This window comes from Taudactylus pleione, unplaced genomic scaffold, assembly GCF_031769625.1.
Source record: "Taudactylus pleione unplaced genomic scaffold, aTauple2 ptg000305l, whole genome shotgun sequence".
NCBI classification, from domain to species: domain Eukaryota; kingdom Metazoa; phylum Chordata; class Amphibia; order Anura; family Myobatrachidae; genus Taudactylus; species Taudactylus pleione.
In genome coordinates, this window is record NW_028284706.1 from 1,344,454 (window position 1) to 1,363,717 (window position 19,264).

The window sequence follows — 19,264 nt, forward strand, 5'->3', positions numbered from 1 at the left end:
CCTCTAATTTCTCCTACACCATGAATAATGTAATCTTGTACTGTTCAGTATACAGTATATCACCATTTTACTTGAACTACCAGTACATATGGCACAAAAATTGAGATACTGACATCTGACCATATTCTGTTGCCTCGGCTATTCTGCCACTATGGGCCAAATTCAATTTGGAGCGAAAAGCTGTTATCGATGATACTTTATAGACCTCCAAAAACCACCCTGTATCCCTTGGACAGTCCCCCAAAGTTATTCTGTGTCAATTATCAAAAAAGGACCACAGGACACTCCAAAAAAGGTACTTTCAAAAAGTTGGGGGGCAAACTTCTAAACCTAGCTAAATAGACTTAAGGGTGGTCCCCAAGTATGCGGCAGGTGTTTTTTTATTGCAGGTGGTTGCGGCAGGTGGATTTTTCACGATTTTTAAAACACTAGCCACTTTAAAATATGCTAGTACCCATTTTCATGTACCCCAAATTTGATGGGACAACTTATTGTTCCCCCAAAAAGTTGCTAAATGCTATTCACCACTTTCCCAAAGATGCTATACAGCACCTATTGAGACTGTTTAAAGACCCCCACATACCTTTAGCAGGGCTATTCAGGGGTACACATAGTGATCCCCCATGTCAGAGCATCTGTGGGGGGGGGGGGTGCCAGGCTGATTTCCCCCAAAATTACAGGGCTTTTTGACGATTTCCTTTTCGCTGGGTCACATTTTCGCCTATTTCAAATTGGCAACGGTTCAAACATGAACTGTGTGGGGTCCTGAGGACCGAGTTTGAGAACCACTGATATAGAGGAATGAAACATATCTGCTGACAAGAAAGTTTAAAATGTGAAAAGAACACCTCCACAATTATAGTGGATATGATGTTGGCATTACTTATTGACCCTTTATAATTCTGAGGCTGTTAATTTTAAGTGATTGTTGACTTTGTATATCAATTAATACAAATGATTGATCATCTCATCCTTCTTTCTAAATCTTCCCAAAGCATACCCAGGGATATATTTAAAGAAAGTGCTGTTTTTTAGAAGTGGATGTGTTGCCCATAGCAACCAATCAGATTCTACTTATTTATCTATCACGGTCAAGATAATAGCTAGAAACTGGTTATTATGGGCAACAAATCTATTTTAGTAAATATACCCCAAGATCTAAGCCATGTGGTAATTATATCAGTAGTATATAGCCAATGATAATTATAGCAGTAGTATATAGCCATTTGCAGACAAAATTCCAGCTGCCCTAAATACTATCTCTGACAGCAGCACATTACCTTTACAGAGAAGTACTAGATCATAAAGCCCAAGCTGAAGCCTCATAATTGCACTGCACAATCTCGTATGCCTTTTTTCAAGAATGAACAGCCTTCTGTTTTCGAGTCTGACAAATGCAAGCAAATGGCAATACATTTTCTCCTGCAATGTTTTGCTAAAATGTATTAAACACACCACTTTTCTTAAATAATAAATTAAGAAAAGAGGGTGTCAACTAATAGCGTAGTAATATACAGTGAAAATTAAAATGATGAAGTAAGGTAACTGCATACCCTTAGTACAACATGTACAGAATGTGCAACTCTGAAAATATTTTCCAGGCATTTGGTGCAACGCCGCTACAACCGACGCGGGACTTCGCAGAGGTAAGTTTTAAAAACTATGGGCGCAGGGTGTGCGGTGTGGGCCCCATGTGCACTGCACACCCTGCACTCATAGATATGCACATGATTCCACACCCTGAAATCTCCACATATTTGTCTAGAATACAATTGGCACTCGTGGAGATTGTTCCCAATAGTGTTTTTAATATTGGGAACCAGTAGGCTCATAGGCAATCAATATTACCAATTTCAGGTATGCCATACATTGCTTGTAGTATGAGGATTTTGTAACCATATAATTATCACTGATGCTGTTTCTAATGTTGTTCAATGGATGCATCCGCCATCATAGAATGTGAACATCCCAAATGTCCTGCTGGAAAAGGTTATGTGTACAGGTCAGATGGATGCAGGAGGCAGTTAAAAGTGGAAGGAGGAGATCACGATGCTTGGTGGAATCTTGTTTGGAGAAGCAGATGCACTGATCTTGACCCTGTTGTTGGAGCTGACAGATGGAATTGCTGCAGGTGGAGTTTAGGATTGCTTTATAATCCTTGCAGTTTGTCCCTGTATCTGAGCAGGCACTTGTATGAGGAGTACAAGTACAGGTATATAATTACTACACCCACTTGACTATTCCAGAAACGAAAGGTCCCCTATATCATGCCGTGTATGGGCATGATATCATACCTGATATCGAGCTGCGCGCTGCCACGGGGTTGTACATCGCATCCCCAGGTCTTACTGCAAAACCATCTGATCTGGGATGCGATGTACGATCCCATTCAGATGAAGGAGGGGGAAGCTGGCATATCGTGCGGTCTGCGGGGACCGCACAATTGCCGGCGGTGGCAGCACGATCGTCGCCCTACACGGTGCATGGCCACCTTACGTCCTGTGTGAATTTGCGAGTCTAATGCTGTTCCTGATGGCACACATGATGCCGCAAACAGTAACTAAGGGTGTGCGAGTGACGCGGCCACACAGAGCGCAGTGCTCTGTAGGCGGCACTGCTGCTCACCTACGGCTCACTCATTTGGCTAGCAGGGTGCCTGGAATAGCACGCTGCAGCTAGAATCTATGCAGCAGTGCCGCCTGGAGTGTCCATAGGACGCTTCAGATGATCACACCGCTGCCCATACAACTCCCCGGAGAATCCTCAGGATGCTCCGGGCATTTCTGTAATCTCTGGCAATTAAGGCCCTGTGCCCTCCGTGTGACGTCACGCGGAGTGGGCGTGGCCTGCACTGGGCGCCAGGAGCGCTAGTTACAGCGCTGAGACACCGTGCCCAGGTGCGTATTTATAATGGGTGCAAGTGCACACACCAGCCCCTGGGTCCAGGGGGGCCCACACCGCACCCCCCGCACCCATAATTTTTTCTTTTTTTTTATACTTAACTCATACTTGCCGACAAACTGGCTGCCTCTTCCGGGAGGAGGAAGCCAGCTCGGCAGTGCAGTGGGTGGGAAAGGGGGGCGTGACCCGTTTTGGGGGTGGAACAGGGGGTGTGGCTGCATCTTCATATCATCGCGGCCCCGCCCTCGCTTCACAACTCATATTATCAGCGTTGTGCGGCCGGAGCGGGACCACGATGACGCGATTCAGCTTCTCTGGGCCAGCCACTTTGACCAGGTAACTGGTGACGCCAGCGGGGGTGGGGGGGCTGGGGGACACACACACAAGCGGGCGGGCTGCGCCGGCCGGGAGACTTGCCCCCTCTTCCGGAGGGTCGGAAGCGACACCCGATTTTTGTGAGGCTCCCGACCATTTTGGGAGGGTAGGCAGGTATGACTTAACTCTCCAATGTCCCACGGAGTAGTGCTGCAGAAAGTGCCTGGAAAATGGCCACCGCTGCCATTTTCCCGGGCTTTTGCGTATGCGCAGAAGGAAATCACTGGGAAAATGGCTGCTGCACCATTTTCCTGGTGATCTGTGCATGTGCAGTAGACTCCGGGCACCCTCTAGTGCCCGGAGTCTACCGCTGCTGACAGCAGCCGAGGGAGAGAGGAGGGTGCCCCGAATGGGTAGTGAACACGGACCCCCCTCCTCTCTTAATACGCCCTTGGCCGTTCCTGATGGCGCACATGATGCCATTCCTTAAGGTGTACTCTGGAAGCATCGTCTATGGAATGGCAATAGCTTACCTTGCTACAAAAAGCAGAATCACTGCTCTGCCTATGTGCCCTCAATTAGTGAGCAATAAGTTACATAAAACAATGTTGCACTGAAATATAGCAATACTGACCACAAGGCACTACGAAGACTGAAAGACACCTGTCGGTAAGTATCCTAACCTTACCCGTACTCATAGACCTAACCCAACCTCCCCACACCCTAAATCTAACCTCCGCCCCTAATGCGTAAACCTTACCCTCCCCCCCTAGTGACTAACCCTATTGCCTAACCCCTAATCCTCCCCCCAACCCCACTACTTACCGTTGGGATTTTGACTGGTGTCGGGATTCCGATGCCGGCATTCTGAGCACTGGCATCCTGACAGCCAGGTGTATAACTACATCCTATTATAACGCATCACAATTCCTTTACAGACGTTTCACTATAGCTATGCCAGGGAGAAATCCCTAACTGCTGTCTACAGTTTGTTGGCCAGTTAAGATGCTGTGTATAAGTAAAATGATGCAGAGAATCTATTAATGCATGTTTTTTTTGGTGGCATTTTAATGACTTGCATAAGCATTTGTTTGATAAGATTAAGTAGACTATATTAAACTTTTACTCAGTCTGTCAGTAAGGAAATGTTTGGTAACAGGATTCTCATAATATATAATATTATCAGGGGTGGTACTACCATTTGCCAGCTGCTTAGGGCACCAAGACCAGGGGGGCACTGCTAAGGCCGTCTAATGCTAAAATGATGGATGTCTCTGAAAGCAACTGAAATTAAATGGAGCTTGATGTATATTGCAGAGAAATCATTTAGATTACTACTACTAGTAATAATGATAAATTAAAGTAAGCATTAATGTATTTAAAATAAATGAAGTAAATTACAGTAGTAATAATAAAAATAGTGTTACTTTCTTCTGTAAAGAAAATTATATATATTATTTTATTTTTCTACTCCCCCCCCCACCCCTGAAACTTACAGGAGGCTCCTGATTTTTTGGATACCCCCTCCAAAAACCAAAACACTAGGGAACAAACCTTCAACTCTCCCAATCCCATCCGTAGATGGTCATACTGCCCCTTAAAGGTGGTACAGTACTTTTCCACAGTTACTAGAAGGTGAGTGCACCCAATACACTAGCTGCACCCGAGCTGATAAGCCGTACTTTCACACTGTCAGTTTCTGCCTAGAAAGAAACACAACCCGCCGCCATACAAAACTAAACCACCTGACCTATGCTAGCAAATAAACTATCCACAAACAAGACCAAAACCCTCCTCCGTTAAATGCACCCCATCAGGCATATAGAGATGCTTATCACGGAAACGGATCAAAGGAAGCTTCACCACAAAACCACCATGTTCCAGCACAAATTTAGCCACAGCAGCATTAAACTTCTTTCTAGCCTCGTCCAAAGCCCTTGGACAACAGGCACCATGCCACTGGTGTAGGAGCAGGAGGTCAGACACGATATTAAGACGTACGTCCGGATCTATCCTACAGCCAAGGTCATTCCCACCTAGATGAATTACCATCACTTTGGGGACACCAAACTGCCACGCAGCCACTAACAAACCTGGGTTTCAACATGGAACTCCCAACGAAGACCTCTAAAATCCAGCTAATGACTCCTAGCTGACAAAGGACATTGCTGCCGCTCTCTAGCCCGGCAGAGCGAGCCGCCCAGAATACAAACTAATGACCCACAATCCACACATTCTTAACATCGCATATCAAACCTATAACGGAGGGCGGGGGAGAAATTAGAAAGAACATCAATATTGTATTAATGAATGTTATTAGGTAGGTTATATTAAAGAATGTTATTCGGTATGTTACATTAAAGAAGTTATTAGGTAGGTTATATTAAATTCAAAATTATATTTAAATTTAAAACATTTTAATTTTAGCCAAACAGAAAAACAGTGTTCCAAATTAACCATTGAAAAACAACAAAGTTTTAATTAGCAATTTTAATTTTAATAAGAAACCTGACAGTAGAGAACAAAAGAGGGAAGATGAGGGATAAAAGGAGAGGGAGGGGAGGGACAGGGTGGGGATAAAAGGGGAGGGACAGGGTGGGGATAAAAGGGAGGGAGGGGAGGGACAGGGTGGGGATAAAAAGGAGAGGGAGGGACAGGGTGGGGATAAAAAGGGGAGGGAGGGTAGTTAAGGATAAAACACAATAACTCTGCAAGATGTAAAAACAAAATCCTGCTAAGGGACTGTATGTTTGGGCCGAATTAAGGACCGCAATACAGACAAGTAGATAAAACTTCAACCAGTGTCAACCGGTCTAACATAGCATTTATAACAAGCCGATTTCTACCGACCTAGAGCCATGATCTGTGGAACCGACAAACCAGCGGACATGGTGGCACCCATTCCGTAGGAATGAGTACCAAAATTGCTTGGGGAGAGGCCAATGTGGAGCAAACAACGAAACCAAACTGATATTTAGTAAATGGCGAACCATCAGCATTAATTAACCCTGCACCGGCCATGGTTGGTCGCAAAGCTAAGTACATTTTGGCCAGGGAAATTGGACAAATACACCCATCAGCGCAAGCCTTCAGGGAGACCCAACGGCCGCGACCCATTTGGTCGGTTTTAGAATGCCTAATTTTGCACAACACTGCACTCTCCCCAACACATACATCTGAGCAGAGAATGGCGGGCAACGTTAATTTAGCAGGAGCAACTAGCTCCAATACTCGAAAGGCGCCATAAAAAGCCATGTATAACTGTACGGAAAAGGTAAACCTCAAAGTTAAAAATTACAACCGCAGGGACCGATGCTAGTAACCTAAGCAAGAGCAGGATATTGACTGGCCGTCTCTTATCGACTGGACGAGGGGAGGAGTGTGCCCAACCCTTAAGAGCTTTAATAATAAAGATCTTAGTAAGATCAGGATGCCCTTTTAAACGAGAAAAGAAAGAAATACCAGCCAGAACCCGGGAGACCACAGTCTGAGACTGACCGGAGCCATCGAGAACCAAATAAAAGATAGCATTGAGCGATGCTTGCTCTCACCTCCATGTCTGCAGTGCTGGAGGTAAGTTTCCCATTCCGTCCACGCTTTTTGATGAGACTGCAGCATCACTGGAGCGAGGGATTGCTCAGCTAGGCACCAAATGCCGGCTCTATGACCTGCCACATAAGGAGGGCGAAGCCCACCAACCAAACAAGCCTCGGGTGCAAGGACCCTAAACCTGTCCCACTGGAAGCGTGAGAGCGCAGCAGCAATTGCGTTTACAGAACCTGGTACATGCAGCGCTTTAAAAACAATGTTATATTGCAAGCAGCGCAAAACCAGCTGAGCAAGCAAGCACCACGTCGGCAATGAGGATGCACGTTGTCCGCAATAGCATGCACCACTCCTAGTTATATCATCTAAATTGAATGCTCCTATCACACAACTTGCAACCCCGCAAGTCTATCGCCACCATAATGGGAAATAGTTCCAGGAGCAGAAGATCTCTGGCAAGGCCTCTGGAAAACCACTCCTGAGGTAAAGTTCAGCAAGCCCAAAAGCGATTGAGCTTGACAGAGCGTTACCTTCCCAGCGGCGAAGCAAACCTGAAGGCATCTTTCAACTTTAGGATCTTATGCATCAGTAGGCAGCAGCATCCACCCAAGGTATCGATTTCGATAACCAAGTAGGACAGTAAAGTAACAGGGCCTAAAGTTTTATCTTGGGCAATAGTCAGAATGCAAGGGCAGCAAACTAAAAGCCGATTCAATGTCTACCCTAGCCATCGAAGTACCAGGACTATGTGCCCTGACCAGCTCCAGTGCCTGTTCAAAAGATTGACAAGCCACCGAGCAAAGTTCAAGGGGGATGGCATCATTAACTGGTCTACCAGATGGGCAAGATAGGTGCCGAACGAGCCTAAAAGACCCAGGCACCTTCTTAGGGACAACGCCAACAGGGGACAACACTAAATCTGCTAGAGGTAATTCAGGGAAGGGTCCAATCATGCCGTTCAGTCGCACCCCCTTAAGGACCTTGTCCTTAACGATGAGCGGCAGCTCTCTCGCTGACCAGAGGTTCCTCGGAGAGCCAAAGGGCACAACAAAATAAACAGGCAAATGGAAACCCAACTTAAAAACCCTTGCTCGAAAAATTGTGCTTCAGCTTTGTTTGGGTACCATGCCAACCACTTGGCCATGGCATCCAAACAAACCGGAAAAAAGCTTTAGCTAGCAGCCCTGGACCAGACTGTCTTCTTGAATGCTGTGGCAGCAACAGGTTTTGAGCAGGCAGATGTGGGGTGGCCTTCTCCACATTTGATGCACTGACATCGAAAACGACATCATTGCCCAAAAGGATACTGAGCAGAATTGAAAGCAGAGCACTTACCCTTACTGCTGGTAGAGGGGGCAGGCCGGCCAGCTCCTAATTTGCGTCACTGGTTAGCCGCTGAAGGAGGTGAGTGAGGACTCTGGGTGACCTCGAGCTACACTTACGTGTCTTTACACCCGAAGTCTATTATAGGAAGCCTATCCTGCTTTCAAATAAACTCTTAGTCGCAAACACAACAAGCTATGCCTCTACCGGACCTATACACGCTGTGTATTAGGTGGAAATATTTGATTATATCCAGGTGCTCGACGGAACAAGTCTCCAAATAGCATGTAGAGAAAATAAATACCCCCAGCCTGCCAAATGGAATAGGACTGGAAGGCGTTCAGGCATATACCGTCTTTGCACTTTGTGGCCCGCAAATCTTTTTTTCCGTGAAGGAGAACATATCAAGGCATCGCCCCTTATGGATCTTGACCCCAATGCGAGGAAGTAGGCTATGCAGGACCGCTGTGTTGGCACATTGGACGACGCCTGCGTCCGAACTATCGGTAGGCATAATGCCATCATGACCGGTAGAGCGAGGCCGCCATGCCCGACTATCTCGTTTATCAGCTTCCAACTTAGCGGCATGCCGACGTGCCTTACACACCTTCCAAGATGGACTAGAGCCACTAGAAACGTCAGATGTAGATGAGCTAACCTTCTAACGCTGGAGTGAAAGTCAAATAAACGCCCACCTGAATCTTCAACTAGATGATCTTGAGACAATCCTGACTGCGAACCTCCTGCAAACTTCTTGTTGCTAGCTTCCCAAGATGCATCATCTGAATCTGAAAAAGAAACCCTCAGGAGGCATGTTGGTGGCAGCAGACCCCGATGAAGTGTCAGCGGTAGGGGATACCAACGCAGGTTGCAAAAACGTTTCCAGCTAAAGGAGCAACAGGGGTGAGGGGCACAGCTTGCATGGAAGTATGTGCCATAGGACCAGATTGCGCAGAATTGGGAATTAGAGTAGCCAGCACAGGGGCAAAAAACTGAGGCCATATAAGATATAAAACCCCATCAGTACAGCTGGGTCCAAGGATGCAGGCACAATGGAAGGAACAGTAGCCTGTGGAGCATTTACAGCCACAGGCAATGAATTGGTCAAGACAAGTCCAGCCTGTGGAGCAGGAGCAGCCACAGGTAATGCAGGGGTTAATACATGTGCATCCTGTGGAGCAGGCGTTCCACAGGTAATGCAGGGGATAATACATGTGCAGCCTATGGAGCAGGAGCAGCCACAGGTAATGCAGGGGTTAATACATGTGCATCCTGTGGAGCAGGCGTACTACAGGTAATGCACGGGTTAATACATGTGCAGCCTGTGGAGCAGGAGCAGCCACAGGTAATGCAGGGGTTAATACATGTGCAGCCTGTGAAGCAGGAGCAGCCATAGGTAATGCAGGAGTTAATACATGTGCAGCCCATGAATCAGGAACAGCCACAGGTAATGCAGGGGTTAATACATGTGCAGCCTGTGAAGCAGGAGCAGCCACAGGTAATGCAGGGGGTTAATACATGTGCACAGGGAACAGTGGTAGAGAAAGGAGGAAGAAGAGAGGGACAGAGGCACTGAAAATAAATCCAGGGAAAGATAGAGAGATTATACAGACCTGAGAAAAAGAGAGAGATGAAAGTAAGGGAAGTGAGAGATAGCAGAGTGGGGATTAAACTAAAGGAAGAGAGAAGGATAAGCCAGATACAATAAAGACGCTATATAAACAGCATTCAAAAGATCTTGTCATCTTCCTTGGCAAATTTTCTTCAGGAAACCAAAGCTTAAATAAACTCTGCAAAAACCACACCCCTAACTGTGTAATAGGTTAATTGACTGCATGTGATCATCAGCCAAGCCAGCCCCTGGCCTTCTGGTTTAAGCCACTCCTGGATCATCCGAGCCATACGTTATTCTTCTTGTTAATAAATTAAATAATATTTAAATAGTCACGTATGTGTGGGTTGCTAGGAAGAGGATATTGAAGGAGTAAAGGTAGCAGGGTGGTAGGGTGAAGCTTGCCTAGGGCACCTAGAAACCTTGCACCGGCCCTATTCCCATGTGGCCATCATCATAACAAAACAACTGAAGTTTCCAGTCTTCTACATAATATGTAGTAGGAACTAAGGGCCTGATTCAGAGTTGGGAATAGAGAGCGCTATCTCTCTCAACTGATCATCTTGGTGAAACCATGCTGCTCTGCAGGTGGGGCAGATTTAAAATGTGCAGAGAGATTTAGATTTGGGAGGAGTGTGTCCAAACTAGGGGTGAGCGGGTTCGGATTTCTGAAATCCGAACCCCCCCGAGCCCCCCCGATCCGAGTCCGATCCGAGTCAGGCTCGACTTTTCCCGCCTGACTCGGATCTGAAATCGAGGCAAAACGTCATCATCCCGCATTCCGAGTCTCGCGGGTTTTGGATCCTATATAAGGTACCCGCGTCGGCGCCATTTTCTCACTCGGCTGTGGTCAGCGAAGAGGGAGGGTGGGAGTTAGGGCTGTGTAGTGTAGTGTAGTGTAGTGCTGCTGTTGTCCACTACTTCAAAGTCCATAGGGGCTGGCTGTGTTGTGCTGTGCTGCTGTTGTTAATAGGGGCTGTGTCCACTACTTCAAAGTCCATAGGGGCTGGCTGGACTGTGTTGTGCAGTCAGTTCTCCATAGGGGCTGTGTCCACTCCAAAGTCCTGTGCAGTGTCCCAGTCCTAAAGGGGTGCTGTAGTGTTGTCCAGGGGGTGCTCTGTCCATCAGGGGTGCTCCCCCCAAGTGCTAAAAAAATAATATATTTTCTGTGTTTGTGAATTGTGTGCGCAGTAGCCGCACGTGCATCAACAAAGTAGTCCAAGCGTGCGCCTGTGTCATAAGTAAAGGGCCGGCTGGCTTGACCGTTAAAGGGTGCTGTAACCCCCGAAAGTACACTCCAGTCCAAACCAAAAAAAAAATTATTTTCTGTGTTTGTGAATTGTGTGCGCAGTAGCCGCACGTGCATCAACAAAGTAGTGCCAAGCGTGCGCCTGTGTCATAAGTAAAGGGCCGGCTGGCTTGACCGTTAAAGGGTGCTGTAACCCCCGAAAGTACACTCCAGTCCAAACCAAAAAAAAAATTATTTTCTGTGTTTGTGAATTGTGTGCGCAGTAGCCGCACGTGCATCAACAAAGTAGTGCCAAGCGTGCGCCTGTGTCATAAGTAAAGGGCCGGCTGGCTTGACCGTTAAAGGGTGCTGTAACCCCCGAAAGTACACTCCAGTCCAAACCAAAAAAAAAAATATTTTCTGTGTTTGTGAATTGTGTGCGCAGTAGCCGCACGTGCATCAACAAAGTAGTGCCAAGCGTGCGCCTGTGTCATAAGTAAAGGGCCGGCTGGCTTGACCGTTAAAGGGTGCTGTAACCCCCAAAGTACACTCCAGTCCAAACCAAAAAAAAAAATATTTTCTGTGTTTGTGAATTGTGTGCGTAGTAGCCGCACGTGCATCAACAAAGTAGTGCCAAGCGTGCGCCTGTGTCATAAGTAAAGGGCCGGCTGGCTTGACCGTTAAAGGGTGCTGTAACCCCCGAAAATACACTCCAGTCCAAACCAAAAAAAAAATTATTTTCTGTGTTTGTGAATTGTGTGCGCAGTAGCCGCACGTGCATCAACAAAGTAGTGCCAAGCGTGCGCCTGTGTCATAAGTAAAGGGCCGGCTGGCTTGACCGTTAAAGGGTGCTGTAACCCCCGAAAGTACACTCCAGTCCAAACCAAAAAAAAATTATTTTCTGTGTTTGTGAATTGTGTGCGCAGTAGCCGCACGTGCATCAACAAAGTAGTGCCAAGCGTGCGCCTGTGTCATAAGTAAAGGGCCGGCTGGCTTGACCGTTAAAGGGTGCTGTAACCACCGAAAGTACACTCCAGTCCAAACCAAAAAAAAAATTATTTTCTGTGTTTGTGAATTGTGTGCGCAGTAGCCGCACGTGCATCAACAAAGTAGTGCCAAGCGTGCGCCTGTGTCATAAGTAAAGGGCCGGCTGGCTTGACCGTTAAAGGGTGCTGTAACCCCCGAAAGTACACTCCAGTCCAAACCAAAAAAAAAATTATTTTCTGTGTTTGTGAATTGTGTGCGCAGTAGCCGCACGTGCATCAACAAAGTAGTGCCAAGCGTGCGCCTGTGTCATAAGTAAAGGGCCGGCTGGCTTGACCGTTAAAGGGTGCTGTAACCCCCAAAGTACACTCCAGTCCAAACCAAAAAAAAATGTATTTTCTGTGTTTGTGAATTGTGTGTGCAGTAGCCGCACGTGCATCAACAAAGTAGTGCCAAGCGTGCGCCTGTGTCATAAGTAAAGGGCCGGCTGGCTTGACCGTTAAAGGGTGCTGTAACCCCCAAAGTACACTCCAAACCAAAAAAAAAAATGTTTCTGTGTTTGTGAATTGTGTGCGCAGTAGCCGCACGTGCATCAACAAAGGAGCAGCGCCAAGCGTGCACCTGTGTCCCATAAGTAAAGAGCCGGCTGGCTCATTTCTTAAAGGCTGGTGTAACCCACAAAGTGCACTACTCTCCAGCAAAAATAAAAAAATATTTTCTGTGTTTAGCCGCACGTATATATCAAATCGATATAACATAAATGGAGGACCAAACTTTCTCCGATAAAAATAAAATAGAGAAAGATCAAGAACCACTTCCTCCTAGTGCTGAAGCTGCTGCCACTAGTCATGACATAGACGATAACATGCCATCAACGTCGTCTGCCAAGGCCGATGCCCAATGTCATAGTAGAGGGCACATACAATCCCAAATGACAAAGTTCAGGAAAATGACCTTGAAAAAAACATTTAAATCATCTGAAGAGAAACGTAAACTTGCCAATATGCCATTTACGACACGGAGTGGCAAGGAACGGCTAAGGTCGATCCCTAGTATGTTCATGACTAGTGGTTCAGCTTCACATGACGATGGAAGCCCTCCTCCCACTAAAAAAATCAAGAGTTAAGCTGGCAAAAGCACAGCGAAGAACTGTGCTTTCTAAGAAGATATCACAAATCCCCAAGGAGAGTCCAAGTGTGGTGGTGGTTGCGATGCCTGACCTTCCCAGCACTGGACGGGAAGAGGTGGCTCTTTCCACCATTTGCACGCCCCCTGCAAGTGCTGAAAGGAGCACCCACAGTCCACTTGCTGATATGCAAATTGAAGATGTCACTGTTGAAGTACAACAGGATGAGGATACTGGTGTAGCTGGCGCTGAGGAGGAAGTTGGCGAGGAGGATTCTGATGGTGATGTGGTTTGTTTAAATCAGGCTCCGGGGGAGACAGTTGTTGTCCGTGGGATGAAAAAGCCCATCACGGTCATGCCTGGGCAGAAGACCAAACATTCCACCTCTTTGGTCTGGCAATATTTCTATCCAAATCCGGACAACAACTGTCTTGCCATATGTACCATATGTAAAGGTGAAATAAGTAGGGGTAGGGACGTCAACCACCTAGGAACATCCTCCCTTATACGGCACCTGCAGCGCGTTCATAAAAAGTTACTGTCAAGTTCAGAAACTTTGGCTAAGACCGTAAGCAGTCCAGGGACACCTAAATCCCGTTGTCCTGTTGTATCCAAGCGCCTGCAAACCACACCGTCAACTCCCTCCTCGTCAATTTCCTCCTTAGTCAGGATCGGAAGTAGTCCTGCAGGCCATGTCACTGGCATGACTGACTCTCCTATCCGGGATTCCTCCGGAGGATCCTGCATTGCCACGCCTACTGCTGCCACTGCTGCTGTTGCTGCTGCTGGGAGTCGTTCATCATCCCAGAGAGGAAGTAGGAACACCACTACTTTTACTAAACAATTGACGCTCCAACAGTCCTTAGCGAGGAGGATGAAGTACGACAGCAGTCATCCTGAAGCAAAACGTATAACTGAGGCCTTGACTGCTATGTTGGTGTTAGACGTGCGTCCGGTATCCGCCATTAGTGCAGTGGGATTTAGACAATTGATGGAGGTAGTGTGTCCCCGGTTCCAAATCCCGTCTAGATTCCACTTCACTAGGCAGGCGATACCGAGACTGTACAGAAACGTCAGAAAAAGTGTCCTCAGTGTCCTGAAAAATGCCGTTGTACACAATGTCCATTTAACCACGGACATGTGGACAAGTGGAACAGGGCAGACTAAGGACTATATGACTGTGACAGCCCACTGGGTAGATGTATCACCTTACGCAGCAACAGCAGCAGCGTCACCAGTAGCAGCATCTCAGAAACGCCAGCTCGTTACAAGGCAGGCTACGCAGTGTATCACCGGTTTCAGTAAGAGGCACACCGCCGACAACCTCTTAGAGAAACTGAGGGAAATCATCGCCCAGTGGCTTACCCCACTTAGACTCTCCTGGGGATTTGTGATATCTGACAACGCCACCAATATTGTGCGGGCATTACATCTGGGCAAATTCCAGCACGTCCCATGTTTTGCTCACACAATAAACTTGGTGGTGCAGAATTTTCTGAAAAGCGACAGGGGCGTGCAGGAGACGCTTTGGGTGGCCCGAAAAATTTCTGGCCACTTTCGCCATTCAGCGACTGCGTGCCGAAGACTGGAGCGCCAGCAAACACTCTTGAACCTGCCCCGCCATCACCTGAAGCAAGAGGTTGTGACGCGGTGGAACTCAACCCTCTATATGCTTCAGAGGATGGAGGAGCAGCAAAAGGCCATACAAGCCTATACATCCACCTATGACATAGGCAAAGGAGGGGGTATGCACCTGACTCAAGCGCAGTGGAGAATGATTTCCGTGTTGTGCAAGGTTCTCCAGCCCTTCGAACTTGCCACACGTGAAGTCAGTTCAGACACTGCCAGCTTGAGTCAGGTCATTCCCCTCATCAGGCTTTTGCAGAAGCAGCTGGAGAAAGTGAAGGAGGAGCTAAGATGGAGCGATTCCGCTCGGCATGTGGGACTTGTGGATGAAGCCCTTCATTCGCTTTGCCAGGATTCCAGGGTGGTCAATCTGTTGAAATCAGACCACTAAATTTTGGCCACCGTGCTCGATCCTAGGTTTAAAGCCTATGTGGTGTCTCTCTTTCCGGCCGACACAAGCCTGCAGAGGTGCAAAGACCTGCTGGTGAACACACTGTCAGCTGAAGCGGAACGTGACACGTCAAAGGCTCCTTCTTCATTTTCTCCCGCAACTGGGGCTGCCAGGAAAAAACTTAGGTATCCTAAGCAACCCGCTGGCGGTGATGCAGGGCAAGCAGGACCAAGTTTGGACATCTGGTCCGGACTGAAGGACCTGGCAACAATTTCTGACATGTCTACTGTCACTGCATATGATACTGTCACCATTGACAGAATGGTGGAGGATTACATCGGTGACAGCATCCAAGTAGGCATGTCAGACAGTCCATACCTGTACTGGCAGGAAAAAGAGGCAATTTGGAGGCCCCTGTACAAACTGGCTCTATTTTACCTGAGTTGCCCCCCCTCCAGTGTGTACTCCGAAAGAGTGTTTAGTGCAGCCGGGAACCTTGTCAGCGAAAGGCGTAGGAGGTTGCTTCCACAGAATGTGGAGAAGATGATGTTCATCAAAATGAATTATCAGCTCTTCCAGGGAGACCAGCCTCCAGAAGGTACAGAGGGACCTGTGGTGGTGGATTCAAGTGGGGACGAGTTAATACTTTGTGAGGATGAGGATGTACACACTGAAGAGGGTGAGGAATCGGTGGATGAGGAGGATGAGGATGACATCTTGCCTCCGTAGAGCCAGTTTGTGCAGGGACACATTAATTGCCAGCTTGTTTTGTGGGGGCCCAAACGAACCAATCATTTCAGCCACAGTTGTGTGGCAGACCCTGGCGCTGAAATGATTGGTTTGTTAAAGTGTGCATGTCCTGTTTATACAACATAAGGGTGGGTGGGAGGGCCCAAGGACAATTCCATCTTGCACCTCTTTTTTTTCTTTGCATTATGTACAGTTTGGGGCCTAGTTTTTCAAACTGCCATCCTGTCTGCCACTGCAGTTTCACGCCTAGATGGGTCACGTGTTTGTGCCGCCCACTCGTGTCGCTTAGCATAGTCATCCAGCTACCTCGGTGCAACCTTTTGGACATAAAAACACTATTGTGAGGTGTGAGGTGTTCAGAATAGACTGGAAATGAGTGGAAATTAAGGTTATTGAGGTTAATAATAGCATAGGAGCAGAAAAACCTACAAATTCTGTGATTTTAGCTGTTTTTATGCTTTTTTAAAAAAAAATACAGATCCAAAACACAAAACCCAGAACCCAAAACACGGAAGGGTGGTTTTGGCAAAACCAATCCAGATCCAAAACACGAAGAAAGATCCAGATCCAAAACCAAAACACAAAACATGAAAAGTGGCCGGTGCACACCCCTAGTCCAAACTGGCATCTAAATTGTAGAGTAATAATAAATTGTGCAATATTTGTGGGCTACATGTAAAAGCAGCCAGTATTTACCCTACATGCAAAAAAAATTATGTATTTACACCCCTCAGTGGCAAACGCAGGAATTCGAAAGTGGGGTTTCCAAATACTGTATATACCTCCAAAAAACAAACGACTCTGGGACACTGGGGTAAAGAACAATAGCTTGTCGTCAGGACCATACAAACTGTTGATCTTTTTACAATAAAATCTATTGTTCTTTACACCAGTGTCTTAGTGTTTGTTTTTTTGGAGGTGTATGATATTGGATTCTGGCACAGGATCAAGTTTTAACAGCATTGTTCAGAGTGCCAGCAGAAGTGTGTGTGTGTATATATATATATATATTTATATATATACATATATAGTATATACATACATACGCACACTATATATATATATATATATATACATACATACATACACACACAGTATATATATATATATATATATATATATATAATATATATATACATACATATATATATACATACATACATACACAGTATATACATATATTTGGATGATGGACAGTCAGTTCGTCATCTCACACACAATGACACAGACACGCAAACAGACACACACACACACACACACACACACACACTCTAACCTAGACAGACAATCACAAAGACTACACACAGACACACACACCAACGCAGACACTGACACACATACATACACACACACATCTTTCACAACCGAACATAAGCACAGGCAAAGAAGTACAGCGTCAGTTATTAAACACCCATACTGGCAAAATCCCCCCCCCCGTGCTGACAGTAAACCCTCGCCGGCGGCTCCTCTCCCACTGGGCACCCCCCACATAACTTCACCTTGGCTCCAGGTCCAGGAGAAAGTGCCGGTAACGCAGTCACCCGGCGGCAGCTCACAGCCTGGCCCTCTTGCAGTCAGTCTTTCGTAGGAGGAGCTGCACGGTGCCGCAACAGCTCCCCCTACTGTCAGCCAGCCCAGCTCCAGCCGCAGGCACAGTTGTCTTGCGGCTCCGGCAGCTCCTTTTAATAAAAAAAAATATAACAATGCTGTTTAGCTGCGCGGCGATGGAGCGGCGGCCAGGGGGGGTTTCTAGGTACTCAGAAACCCCCCCTGCGTGCGCATATGCCCCTTGCATTGCAACAAGGTTTGTCCAAATACACAGTTAAGTGCTATCTCTCTCTCTATTCCCAACTCTGAATCAGGCCCTAAGGGTTTTTGAGTAATTAGTGTACTCTTGGGCTGCAAATTGTAAGTAAACAATGTCCTACTTTAATGTGACAACTTAGACACAGTGCCAGGGCCGGTGCAAGGTTTCTTGGCACCCTAGGCATAGCTGCAGCAGCTGTCTATATAATCTGCATCTGCTGTCAGTACTAAGAAGCAAAAGGGTGTCTCTTTTAGAGACTTATTTAATTTTTGTGCTGGCAACCTCAGTCACCTCAATGGCGCCTCTCAGGAGCCGGCACCGTTAGGCAGCTGCCTAAAGCTGCCTAAGCACCAGGCCTGCACAGTGCAAGCAAAAATAACCAATCTGCCTTTTATTTTATTAGGGGAGAGTAGCTGTTAGTATTTAGGTGACTAAGGCCCTCATTCAGAGCCGTACGCTCTGAGCAGAGCGCACGCTCTGAATGAGGGCCGGGCTCCATTTTCATGGAGCGTCCTCCTGGACGCTCGTATAGCTGTGGGTCACCACCCACAGGCTATACGAGCGTGCTTTGTGATGGCCGCGATGGTCGAGATCATCGCGACCATCGAAATTGCGAGCCGGAGCCTGCGGTTGAGGTTTTCAACCGCAAGCTCCGGAGTGATTTTGGCTCTATCAGAGCCAAAATCACTCCCACTGACATCACTAGTGATGTCAGTGGGCCGGCTTCTGACGGGAGGCGTTCCCGTGGGAACGCCCCCGTCAGGGAGGCACGCCCCCGGCACGCCCACCAAAGGGGGCGTGCTGTCAATCAACATTGACAGCACGCCCCCTTTGATCGGACACAACGAGCGAAGGACTTTCCTTCGCTCGTCGCGTCTGGCGCATGCGCACGACGGAGCTCCATCCGTCGTGCGCATGCTCAGTGCATAACATCGACCCACTTGCGAGCGGACAGCCGCTCGCGAGTGGGTCTGAATCAGGCCCTAGGTTTTAATATCACACATTAGGCAATGCAAGTAAAAGTGATGCTGACGATTGCAACTGCATTATCGCTAATTTTACCTCACACCCTCATAGTAGTGTGTTGTAACATGAGAGATGTTGGGCTACCATACGTATCAACAATGTGCACAGTTGCACATTGTGGACCTCATTCAGAGGCGGTTGCACGGAGCGATTGGACGTAGCGAGCGATGTTTTTTTCAACTGCGCATGCGCACACATGGCAGTGCGCGTGCGCAAGCCTGTCTTTCCGACCTCAATCCGCTTGCTCGCTAGTCACTACGAGGTCGTAGCTGCGATTGGCATTTCGTGCCGTTTGTGGGTGGTTACAGGGGAAGGTGCTTGTGAACGGGGGTGTGGTGGCGTGAACGCAGGCGTGGTTGACCTTAAAAAGGGCGTTTTAAGGGCATGCATATATTACTGAGCGAGTTTTAAGGGCATGCATATATTACTGAGCGAGTCATCACACACGTCATCTCGTTGCAATAACGATGCTACTGGTCGCAGTGCCAAAGGTAGCCCAGGGTCTACCTTAAGCATTGCAAGTGCAGGCGATGGTTTCTGCCTGAACCGATGTTTGTAGGCAATTAACAATGTAACAGGTGTTAATTGTGCTGACGCAGGTTGCCGCCTGCGACCGACTCTGAATTAGC